At 35.9% G+C, this 13,345-nt stretch overlaps 1 long non-coding RNA gene across 1 annotated transcript in view; it reads left to right on the forward strand.

The window, feature by feature from the left end:
- The first annotated feature begins 12,633 nt into the window (after nt 1-12,633).
- Nucleotides 12,634-13,345, forward strand: part of LOC120598669 (uncharacterized) — a 103,571-nt gene continuing 102,859 nt past the window's right edge. Inside the window, exon 1 of the long non-coding RNA XR_005651689.1 lies at nt 12,634-12,842. This is a non-coding gene — a long non-coding RNA (uncharacterized LOC120598669). The remainder of the gene's footprint in view (nt 12,843-13,345) is intronic.

A 13,345-nucleotide genomic window follows, 5' to 3' on the forward strand; every position in this document is an offset into this window, starting at 1 on the left:
GATAAATATGCAGAGATCACAATCGGAAGTCCTTGATTCTGTGGGTGACTTTAACCAACTAAACCTGAATTTGCCTATCAAGAGAATAGGTAAATGTCTCCTCCAGACCTAATGAAGTAAAATGGATTTCATTTCAAATCATGCTGATTTCAAGCAAGATATTATCAGGGACTAGGTTAAAAAAATATTCTGAAATGTCCTTTGGAAATGTGGTGGTAAGCTAAGGGAAATAATTAGTGAAAAATCAGAACCCTTGAGGGACTAGTATAAAAGTAAAATATAAAAATAGATTACCTTAGATAAATGCTATGCATAGAGTAAAAACATTTGGAAATATTAATATCATGCCCAGGGAAACACAAGGACAGAATAGAGAAAGGGCATAAAGTTTTCCAGAAAGTTAAACTTTGAGATCTTTTACTAAAAACTAAATGCTACATATAAAATGAGCCTCCATAATTTTCACCACATCTTCTTTGCCTTCCTGAGGAAGGCACTTTGGAATTTTCCACATTTCAAATTTTTCTTGGACTAGCAAGCACATCAGCATGCTTACTATTTCATCCCCTATAGCATGAATAAGAAAATCAGGTTACTTAGCACCAATAAAACAAAAATTGGATGAAGATGGTTTCTTAAAGGGTATTTATCAACAGGAATAAAATTGGCCTTCTGTATTATCGAATTAATACACATATGGACTAATGATTATACAAATGAATAATATCACACTAGAATTTTAATCAGACTCAAAATAGCCCAAAGGTAGTCTGCATCAGCTCACATACTCTAGAAATCGCTCAAGTAAGTTGCTTGAATTGGAACAAACCTGAAATTACAATAAGAATTTAGGTTGTTTCCGGAAGACCTTCCAATAATACCCGTGGGCCAGGGAATTCAGACAAGTGGTCCCAGCTTTAAAGATTTAGATAATTTTATTGTCAATTCTAGCTGCAAAGCAGCCTGTGCTGAATTTACCTGAGCCATAGAAAAATTATAATGCCCTTATAGGAGATAAAATTCATACCTATTAGAACCAAACCTCTCTCCCTTGCTTAGTTTCTGGAGAACTCCTTCCAGGAAGATACTCAGTAGAGAGATACTGTTAATGTCATCTGTGCTTTGTGAAGGATAGACTGGCCCATCCTCTAGCTCTGCTTCTCCTTTTTCCATCAACAAGCTCTAATCAGGTAACCAAATATAGTATTCTGTCTGGACCTAGCTGCCAAATATGTTTGTGCAATAGATGCATGTGAAGAAAATAACTTTCTTAAATATAGAGAGATTCATGTGCGTTGTAGACCAATCAAAAGACCTAGTAATTTGGGCATTGAGACTTAAGGCAGGTGCATTCTGAGGAGTTCTCTGTTTCTCTGGCAATGGCAGCTCTGCAAACATAAACCCCGAATTCCCTTTAATATTATAAAGAAGAACACATAAGCAACTATAGAAAGGCTTTTATCTGAGTATGTTTACAAAATCTTCCTGTAGTTTCCTTCTTATTGGGGGAGAAAAAGATTAATTACATTTTTCAGACATAGGACAAATAATTTCAATTTAGATGCCCTTATCCCAAGTGTCTGTTCTATTATTTCTGGAATGTCTTTCAAGCATACTTTGAGAGTTTTCAAAAACAAAATAACCATTAAGTGGACCAACTCATTAGCGTGACTCATGCTACTAGTAATTCATATGTGTGTGTGCACACATACATTTATAGGTAGATTACGCTTTTTGGAAATTGAGGGGAAGGAAGATATTGCAACTATCCTATATCTTATATCCTTTCATGCACTGAATACAATTTCTAGAAGAGAAAAAAAAGGTCAATAAAGCATCACCCCTAATTCTTCCCACTCAACCCACTCCTTCGCCACTACTCAGAACTGCATGCATTCCATATGTGTTGCTTGCCTTCCTTAACTCCTAGTCTCGGGATATGTATCACCTTGCCTTTAATTTATTCTCTTTAGAGTTCATTATACCCATGGCTACTTTTCTGTAGCATTGCAGTATATCAAAATTGGAAGCAATCTTAGATACCATCTACTCGAACATTCTAACCTAAATAAGCATGAATTTTCTCTACCACCCATAATTCTGGGTAGACATAAAATTGCAACATGATCCTGCCAATGTCAGGGAACCCACTCTCATCTTTAGCAGCTTTAATTTTTAGAGAGATCTTTGCAACTAAGTTTGCTCCTCTAGAGTAGGACAGATGTCTGCTTTTTCTTTCAGGGCAGATTTTTATTTTAAGACAGATATTATAGACCATAGTCCCTCTCTTCCCTTTACGTTACATGTTCCCTTGACAGAAGTTTCAAATAAACACTAGAAAGGAACAATTCTAGAGTGAGTTGGCATAGATGTATACTTGTCTCCATTTTTATAAATGATAGCTAATATTACTGAAGTGTTCCATCTCTCAGGTTAGGACAATGGGAAAAGATTAAATTACTCTAATTTTTCTAATGTTAAGAGATGAACAACACCTCACTTACCATAGGTCTACATGCTGTCTCTCAAAGTTTAATAGTAATTGTATTAATAGTAATGTAATGTCATTTGATAGCTCAGTCTCTTTCAGAAATTGGGTTCAATAACTGCAGAGAACTGCGGACTCTTAGAGTGCAATTCAACACCAGTTGATGGTAGCAAATATCAGTAATGACACCAGTCAAGACTAAATGTAACACCACCACCCATAACATAAATTTACCCTTTCTATTCTCCACAGGATGAACTCAGCCCCAAGTAAATCCCGTGAAGAGGAGCCAGGGAGTGCTGTTGGAAAGTCCTCCAGAGATACTCAGGTTCTAGACAGGCATCCACCGCTGGCCCCCAGACAGAGCGGCAAAGTTTCCATTACCCACAGGAAGGACCACGGACAAGTTTCCCACTGACACAAACTCTGCTGTGGAAAATCAAAGGAGGGAGAATTGAAAAGCTATAAAGCTATGTTGCATAATGTTTTATTTTTTTATGTTGGAGAGCTTTTTTTTTTCTTTGTCTAGATCTTTTTCAGTTATTAGGGAATGTATAAGTAGAATGTTGCATTCTTGCTTCTTTCTGACTATAGGAATTTACTGATACAGCCAGCACTGATTTCGTCTGTCCAAAAAGGGAGGTCCAAATCTCTCAAGACAAAGATACCACCTCCACTCCATCGCACCCAGGTAAATAATAATTGTTTCCTCCTCTGTTTTGTATGTTGGCATCATTTTTGCAAGTGATGGTGATTATTTCTCTTGTACTGTAGCTAGCGAAAGTGTATCTTTCTCTTCCACTCGCCTGTAGGCTCTTTAGAATAGAAAGCCTGTATTGATATCTTGGTAGCACCCCCCAGCAATTTCCCAATTTCCTTCACACATAGGAACCATAATTATCTTAGAAGATTTTTCTTTCAAAGACCAGCAGCCTTCTCTAGAAAAAGCAGTAGCGGATTCCAATCTAGCATAATGAGAAAATTTGCTCACTCAGAACTGTGGGCTAAGATGGCCCTGAGAGACTCCAGCCTTTCTGGAAGGAGAGGTCCTAAGAATGTCCTTTAGTGTTTAAAGAGACGCTTGCCAAATTAAATGCACCATATGCAAGCAACTGATTAAGGTAAAAGAAAATATTTTCACGATTTTATTATACCACAACAAATTTTGCTTTTTACAAAAAAATTAACTATTACATAATAGTTAATTTTTACTTACCTAAGTTTTCTTGTAGCTTGTCTCTCATAATTGTGATTTTGGCAAGTGGATCTGCTACACTTGAAAACCAAGCTAAAACAGGTGGTCATGCCTATTCCTAAAACCATAAAAAATATCCTCTAGTAATTTCTACTGAGTACATGTAATTTTTATATGTCTAGAAAGATGAGCTAATGAGCCAACGTTTTGTTTTCTCTCCATATGAAATAGGTCAGGGGAAAAAAATAGACTGATTTTTTAAAAGCATGAAACCTTTAATTGCAAGTATTTTATATTAAAAATACCTAGACTTTTGATGTGTAGGTAAAATTATGAACTAAAAAGTTAAAAGTAAAAGCACACTCCCTAAAGGAAACCAGAAAGACAGAAATCTCAGACAGTACCCAAGATTGGAGTCAAAATGATTCTATTACATTTCTGTGCAGTCTGGGCCTAAATCCAAACCCACACAATTGTAATCTCAGAAATGATCACCCGGAAAGACAGGTTGGATTTCCCTCTGGAGAATTACAGAGACCGAAGGCATGTGAGGATTGATAAGTCACTTCAAAATTGGATCTCACTGGTTTGGTCATCCCACTCTATGGTGATCAATTGTCATCAATTCTGACGACAAGTGCACAAAATAGCTAAAATGGAAAGCGCGTTATCCAATAAAGCTCCCAGAAATGAACTTTGAATATGTAGGCTGTCCAGGAAAGTATAACTAACCTTACATTTGGATCTTTACCAAATGTAAAGATCCAAATGAGAGGCCCCCAGGAGCACATAGGTGAATGTGTATAACTCACAGAGTGTCACGCATTCCTATTCATGTTCAAAACAGAAAACAGCACATAGGAGAAAACCATGTCTTCTATAAGAATCTACATTTTGTTTTTGGAGATACTGGTTTCTGATTATATATTTATTTTTACTTATATTTCACATTATTTTCATCTCTAATCATAATCTATGAGAAATAGGTATTTTCTTTTTTCATTCAAGCATTTGATATGCAGAATTGTTTTCAACAAAGACAGAGTTAAGAGAAAATAGGAAGCATTTGTTTTGAGAAATCTTCATAATGATCCTGAACTTAGAGTTACTAGAGGATATTTTTTATGGTTTTAGGAATAGGCATGACCACCTGTTTTAGCTTGGTTTTCAAGTGTAGCAGATCCACTTGCCAAAATCATAATTATGAGAGACAAGCTACAAGAAAACTTAGGTAAGTATTCTTAATTTGTGAAATTGTGATTATTTATTTAGTAGTTAACATCTATTTTATAATTTTCCCAGGATGATTGCGAATATCGAATTGTATAATATATGGAAACACCTTTACAAATTAAAAACGCTACAAAAATGCGCCTATAAATAGAGGCTTCCTGTAACTGATTATCAAATTGACACTTTGTAAAACCTGTTTACTATAGAACAGAAATCTGAGTGGCAGTCTTTGAAATCCATTTCCAGAATTAGCTTGAGACCAGATTTTTAAAATCTTTTCAAATGGAAGTTTATGAAAAGAAAAAAAAAATCATTCTCTTAAGTTTTTTCCCCCTCATTCTTACCCCACCAAAGTTAGAATATTTCTCAGAATGTACCAGTTCAAAAGCCCCTAACGGCCAGCTGCCAAGATTGAATTTATACAAACTAAATTCTCTAAGAATGATATTACTAAGTGTAAACATCCATTTACACTTAATAATACCCAGTCTCCTCTCAGTTTGTAATAATTTATTCCAAAATATTTTGATTTCATAGAATTGACTTCCTCTTAAGTCTTCATGAATTCAGCATTAAATATTATCTCCTTTTGCTTAGGGGAGGGGAAGTATGGTGTACTCTGCCAATAGATAGTTACACAATAAAAATTCAACCTAAAAAAAAAAAAAGGTATTGGAAACGGGGAAAATGGATTTCTAGATGTCTTGAGAAGGTAATGGGATAAAATGAGGGAAATATGTTTTTTCCTGTCATACGTTTTATTTTTTTATGTTTAAAAAATGGTTAAACAGAAAGTACAAAGAGTTGCCATATAGTCCCTCTCTACTACACTCATTATCTCCTATTATTAACACTTTGCTTTATTGTGGTACACTTATTATAAGTGCTGAGCCAATATCAATATATTCTTATTAACTAAATCCACAGTTTACACAGAATTCATACTTTGTATTGCATATTCTACAAGTTTTGACAAACATATAATGATATGTACCTGCTATTATACAGAGTAGTTTCACTGTCCTGAAAATCCTCTGTGCTCCATCTACTTATCTCTCTCTCTCCATCTTCCCCTGACAACCATCCATCTTTTTATGTCTCCATAGTTTTTTCTTTTCCAGAATGTCATATAGCTGTAATCATACAGTATATAGCTGTTTCAGACTGGCTTCTTCATTTAGCAATATGCATTTAAGGCTTCTACATGTCTTTTCATGGCTTGATAGCTCATTTCTTTAATCGCTGAATAATATTCCATTGTATGAATGTACTAGAGTTTGTTTATCCATTTACCTACTGAAGTACATCTTGGTTGTTTTCAATTATTTGCAGTTACGAATTGAATATTATGAATTATAAATTTAGCCATTATGAATACTATAAACATTTGTGTGCAGGTATTTATACAAACATAAGTTTTCAATTCACTCAGATAAATCCTTAGGAGTATAATTGCTAGATCATATGGTAAGACTATGTTTAGCTTTGTAAGATACTGCCAAACCATCTTCCAAAATGACTGTATGAAGAAAATATTTTAAGCTACTTTTGAATGTAGCAAAAAGACATATATTGCATAATATGAATTCATTATTCTTTCTTATTTGCAAGATATTGAAGATAAATTAGATAAATGAAAAGTCTATGATTTTGTATATTAAAGAAACACCTAATTCTATTCACATATGATGAAGGGATAAATTCATATTATTTTAATTTATTTTATAACCTTTGATTTAATCTAATCACTAGTACACTAATACAGTAATACCATTGTGTATCTAGCCCTTAGAATAGTGCCTGGAACATAGTAGGCCAGTGATGAGTGACTCTATTTGCAAATATTCCTACATTTGTTTTTATTTTATCCCATGTCCTTCCTGAGTCTCAAAGTCCTTCAGTCTCAAATAAAAGGCTCCATAGAGCCCCCTACTATTGTCATCAGCACCATTTCTGCCAAAGAGCCATGAGAACAAGGGCACAGGCCATGCACCCTGCATTTTTTCTCTATTGCTGGGCCGGATCCAAGTCCTTGACCTAAAGCAAAGCTATTCATATGGCTTATTCCATTGTTGTTACTGTGAAGAGCAATTTTTTGGATTGTCACTGTAGGTAGCAGCCCCCACTGCTTCCAACCACCTGAGTATCTACTATGCCCCTTCAGAATAAATGTTTACATATTTCCTGGGAGTAGAACTCATGTTCTTCCTCCTTCTTTCCATTTTCCTTCTTTCCTTAGTTTGTTGAGTGTGACTTTGAAGAAAGAAAGGCATATATAAGACACTGTTCTGTCTAAAGGAGCCTGAGTTTCATAGAGAGGAATAAACTCATAACCAGAAAAGTTCAGGACCATGTGTTAAGTGAGATATGTGGCCAAAATGCCTTTGGACCAAGAGAGGTGCTGCAAGTTCTTTTCAGGTGTCATGGGGCAGGTGTGTGTGTACGTGTGTGTGTGTGTGTATGTGTGTGTGTGCGCGTGTGTGTGTCTGAGAGAGAGATGTTTGAATCGAGTTGTGAAGTGTATCTGTTTAAAAACGATGGGAGTTTAAAGGGGAAGCTAGAGAAAGAAATGAATCCTCCTAATTAACATATCCTTCAAATAAAGTTGAAAAGTAGCTGACTAGAAAGCGGTAGTGATGTGGAGGAAGAAAACAAATGGGTCAGAACGTTCTCACAAGGCCTTGCCAAAAGATCAGAGGCCCAGTGCTGCTGGAGTCCACTGAGATTGGGCAGGCTACCTGATGGTGTTCCTGGAACCTTGAGGTATGTTATTTGTCCATGTATGAGGGTCACTAGCTCCCCAGTTTTGCTGAAGCAAGCAAGGCACGCTTTCTATGAAGACAAAGCCTTAGTCCTCTGCATAGCTCAAAATTAGAAATAAAGCAACCACTTGCTAGAAATTAATACTAAAAAGTAAAATATCCTTGGTTTTTCAGTGGAAACAACAAAATCAATTATTTAAATTCCTGGACCATCTACAGCAGCAGCAACAGCAGCAGCAGCAGCAGGAACTTGTTCGAAAGGCAAGTTTCCAGGCCCCACCTCAGAAGTTCTGAACCAGAGACTCTGGAGCAATCTACTTTGTAACATATTCTCCGGGGAATTCTGATGTCTGTTAAAGTTTTGCAACTGCTATCTTAAACAACTATAGTTGTCAATGAGAGGAAGACTGAAATTTTAATCAAGGTTTTGTTTCTATCATTAATAAACCAGATTCTAACTAAAACTAAAAACATGTATAACTCTAGGAATGGATAATTTCAGGATTTTGCGCAACTGGTACTGAATAATATAGTTACTCTAATCTCACCTATTTCTCTTTCTTGAGATAAAGCAAATCCTCTGGACCTATGAAGGAGTATAAAGAGCATAATAAAGGTCACTTAACTATAAAAATTTACAGTGTTTTATTTATCCATGTTGACAGTTCAGTTGTAAATGTTTATAGCACCTCAGAGACCACATGAGAAAACACATTGACCCACGTGAAAGACATAACAGTAATCAAGGCTTGAGAAATATTGGCAGGGGCTAAGGGCACACTGTAATAAAGTCAGAAAAAGGAGACTAAGGGCCAAGCTGTATTGATAAATATTTACAAGCATATTACTGAAGAATGAAAGAGATTCTATTATAGCCGAAAGGCAACAGGTCATTTTTGAATAGTGGCATCTGAAACTGGAAACAAATTTGTTGCTGAAATACAAATTGGAGGAAATTGCTTTTGTGGGAAAACATTTCCTCTCCTCAGTGGGTTTCTCTTTTGTGTTCTGCCTGTTCTGATCGTGGAATTTCAGAGGCAACTGGGATCTCCTGATAGGGGGGCCTGGTTTCTGTTCCAAGCTCCCCACGGTGGGCTGAGGCAAATGGCATTCTCCCTGTGTCTGCTTTTTCTCATCAAAGAGTTGTACCTTACATCCTAACTCTCTGTCAAATGCTCTAGATCTTCAGATGATTGTTTCTAAATACAGTGCATTAAAAAAGAAATGAGCCTAGGCACTCACTATAACCATCCCAATCTTTCCACTGTGAGTTCATAATTCCGAAGATTTTAAATTGGGGCCTTGAGCTTGGTGATGTTAAAAAGTTTTAAGCATAGAAAGGAATTTGTGTCTCTGAAAAATATGAACAACAGGAAACAAAGACAGTTGTCTTTTTTTCCAAATAATAATAGATACTAAACAGTTTCATGCACAGGGGACTTTTTTTTTAAGTGCCTGTTGAGTCCACCTCTTTGAAAGTCATTCGAGCAGTTTGAAGAGTGATATCATTAAGTGAAGAGGAATGGAAACAGAAGAGTGTCCCTTATGCTGCTCCTTTCACAATTATAGTTGGCTAGAAGTTTAGAGAAGATAAGAGAATACAGAGCAGGTTTCTCAAAAGTTGTTGTGGGAGAAAACACTAACTGAACAAGAAAAAAATGTTAAATTAAACTTCATTAAAATTTTAAAAATTTTGCTCTTCGAAAGACGCTATTAAGAAAAGATGCTCGAAGTCAGAGAAATGCAAATTAAAACCTCAATGAGCTATCACCTCACACCTGTCAGGTTCCTATTAAAAATAAGACTACCTTATGACTCAGCAATTCTACTTCTGGATATTTATCCAAAGAAATCCAAAACATTAATTCGAAAAGATATATACACCCCTATGTTCACTGCAGCATTATTCACGATAGCCTAGATATGCCAATAACCTAAGTACTCATCAAAAGATAAATAGATAAAGAAGATATGGTAAATACAAACAATGGAATATTACTCAGTGGAAAAAAAAATGAAATCTTACCATTTGCGATGACATGGATAGACCTAGAGGGTATTATATTAAGTGAGATAAGTCTGACAGAGAAAGACAAATACCATATGATCTCACTTATATGTAGAATCCAAAGAACAAAATAAATGAACAAATTAGAAACAGACTCATAGATACAGAGAACAAACTAATGATTATCAGATGGAGGGTGGTTGGAGGGCTGGGTGAAAAAGGTGAAAGGATTAAGAAGTACAAATTGGTACAAAATAGTCACAGGGATGTGTAGTACAGCATAGGGAATATGGTCAATAATATTGTAATAACTATATATAGTGCCACATGGATACTAGACTAATGGGGGATCATTTCATAAATTATATAAATGTGCAACCACTATGTTGTAAACCTGAAACTAATATAAAGTAATATCTAATGTCAATTCTCACTGAAAAATTAAAATAAAAAAATAGCTTAGAGTGGGAGAAACTATTTGTGTAAGATATATATCTGATGGAGAATATCTAGCATCATAGATATATAAAGAACTCCTACAATTCAATAATAAAAAGACAAATAACCTTATTCTATATGGCAGAAGATTTGAATGGACACCTTACAAAAAGATATTTGAATGACCAATGTTGGCATATGCCAAAAGTGCTCAAAATCAGTAGTCATCAGAAAAATGTAAGTTAAAATCACAGTGAGCCATCTCTGAATATCTACCAGAATGGTTAAAATTTAATGTAAAAGACAGACAGCACTGACTGTTGGTGAGGATAAGAAGCAGCCAGCACTCTCAAATATTGTTGGTGAGTGTAAAATTGTACAACCACCTTGGAAAATGATCTGGAAGTTTCTTATGAAACTAAATATATACCTATTCTAGGACCCAGCAATTCCACTTTAAGTATTTACCCAAGAAAGATGAAAACGTATGTCCACAAAAAAGCTTGTACAAAAATGTTTGTGGCATCTTTATAGTAGCCTCAAATTGGAAACAGCACAGCTATCAGCAGGATAATGAATAACAAATGGTAATACAGCTATATAATGCGATGAATTTCTATGATTCATATATTTTTGAGCAAGAAGAAAGGAAAAGCTGCTGATACATGCAACGTTGTGGACAGATCTCAAATTCATGCTGAATTAAAGGAACATTACAGGAAAGAGTATATAATAAGTGATTCCTTTAAGTGAAGTTCTGAAACAGGCAAACAAATCTATGTTGGAAAAAATACCCTAAAAGTGGTTACCTCTAGGAGATTGGGCATGTCTGTCTACTGGGAAGGACATATGGAAACTTCCTAGAGCGATGGTAATATTCTGTCATAGTTCAGGCTGCTATAATGAAAATAATGCGAACCGAATGGCTTGAAAACAAACATTTAGATCAGGCGTCCAGTGAAGGCCAGATTCCTGGCTTATGGACAGCTACCTTCTTGTGTTTCTTCTCATGGCTGAGAGAGATGCCATTTCTCCTGTGTCTCTTCCTATAAGGAAACTATTACCATTGATGAGGGCTTTGCCCTCATACCAAAGGCCAGCAAATACTACCTCCAAATACTATTATATTGGGAACTAGGCTTCAAAATGTGAATTTGGGGAAAACACAGACATTTAGTCCACAGCATATTTTACATCTTGATAGTGTTTGGATTACAAAGGTCCATGTATCTGTCAAGTTGGTGAATGTGCACTTAAGCTGTTCATTTCATGTGTGTAAATTTACCTGAGAAGGAAAAAAAAAAAGCATGAGAGAATGTTGAGGAAAAATTTGTATGTATGTAAATCACTCAAGAGTTTTGCAAAAAACATATATTCCTTGATCTCAACTCCAAATATTCTGATGGTATAGCTCAGGAGCTAAGAACCTCAGGACAATGATAAGCAGCTCTCTGAGGTGCATAATGAGAACCAATTTCCATACAACATGGTTCAGATGTAGGTTAAAAGTTTAAAATTATCCCATTGCCATTTCTTTCACTTTACAAGCCAACCCAAAAGGATAATGATTAAGTAAAAGGTTAATGACTAAAAAGGTTGATGATTGAGTAAATTTTGAAACATTTTAAGCATTACAAAAAAAAAAAAATTCCCTGAAAAGCTGTATTGAGTCCTTTTAAGCAATAGATGTTTAACTTCCCATAAATGTCAGAGTGCTGTGGTATGAGCTTTGGATAAATACTTTTGTTTGTTTATTTATTTATTTGAGACCTGCCCCACTCTGCCCTTTTTACTGAGCTGATGTTTTTATTTTAATTTCTTATTTAATTTTTTAATTTTTTTCTTTTCATACATTTCCTCACTTCTCAAGACATTACTTCCTTAATACTTACTATAACCTAGTGAGTTAGGTTTCATCAGGGCTAATTTACAGGTAAAGACATTGAGACTCAGAAAATTTAAATGAACTTCTTTTGGTCAGCTTCGTAAGCTTATAACCAGTACAGCTGAACTGCTTCTTAAGATCAATACTTTGTGATCTCCTCTTGACATTTTTATTATTTTATTGTTGCATTTATGTTTCTATAGTGATGTTTGAGGGGACAATAGAACACCAAGGGTGGAAGCCTCTGTTTAGAAGTGGTCCTTCCTTCCAATACCTATCAGATGCCATGGGCTTTCTCCTCTCCTCTTATCTCCTCTTATCTCTTGCCTCTGCCCTATGATCAGTGAAGTGACCACCTGCAGGGGAACACCCATGTTCCACTATTTCTGTCAGCCCCATGGGGGGCCTGGGCACATACGTAGGAAGGGCTGGTGTCTTTGACAGGGGTAAGGCAGAAGAAGTTGCTGCCTTGGACTGACTGTGCCATGCCACATTTGGTAGATGTTTTGTTTTAGTTTGTTTTTTTTTGTCTTTTTTTCTAGTAAAATGGATTTATTCAGGAACAACAAAGAATTGTAATTTGGGATATACAAATCAAAGGCCAAGGATGTGCAAGTCCAGAGAAACAAAGGAGAGGAATGCTCTTTTATGGATTAAGGAGGGGCTGTTGTAAACAAAGAGTCAATAAAAGGAAACTGAAAGTTTAGAGTATGGTGATTTTTCATTGGCTGAGTTATGGCAGTTTCCCATTGGCTGAGCTGTTACTGGGCAAGAAGAGATCTTTTCTTCTTCCAGCTGAGATAGTAAAGACCACTTCCTGTAGGAGATGCAAGGTATGTCTCTTCCTGTTCAGGTCAGTAGTGTGTGTTGAGTGACACATGTGTGAGAGTTCTCTCTTCTAGCCTCCAAACTTCATGAGTTTAAATGAGTTTTCTGTTTATTAATGTTCACAGGTAGGTGATGACAAGAACCACTTGTCTGCTCTCAATCCAGATACCAATTCTGTCCCAACATGGAGGCTGTAACCCAACTTTCACAACCCATCAGCTGTGGGTTGGGGTGGTGGGCCTGTGGGGAGGGGAGATTGACTTTCTTGCCCTAGTCAGGGATTGCATTTTCATTTTTCCCTTGTCCTTGAAATTATGTGACCACCACTGCTCAAGATTAACAAATAACAGACTGGGCTTTGAATCCAAGTCTGCTTTGTTCCAAAGCTCCAGTCTGTAACAACAGCTATGTTTAAGGCATTGTATTAAGTTTTAGAAAGTATACAGATAAGAATTAATTGCAGTCCTTTATATCAGGGATGATGAACAAATTACAATCCCTGCCTTTC

This window comes from Pteropus medius, unplaced genomic scaffold, assembly GCF_902729225.1.
Source record: "Pteropus medius unplaced genomic scaffold, Ma_sr-lr_union100, whole genome shotgun sequence".
In the NCBI taxonomy this organism is placed as follows: domain Eukaryota; kingdom Metazoa; phylum Chordata; class Mammalia; order Chiroptera; family Pteropodidae; genus Pteropus; species Pteropus medius.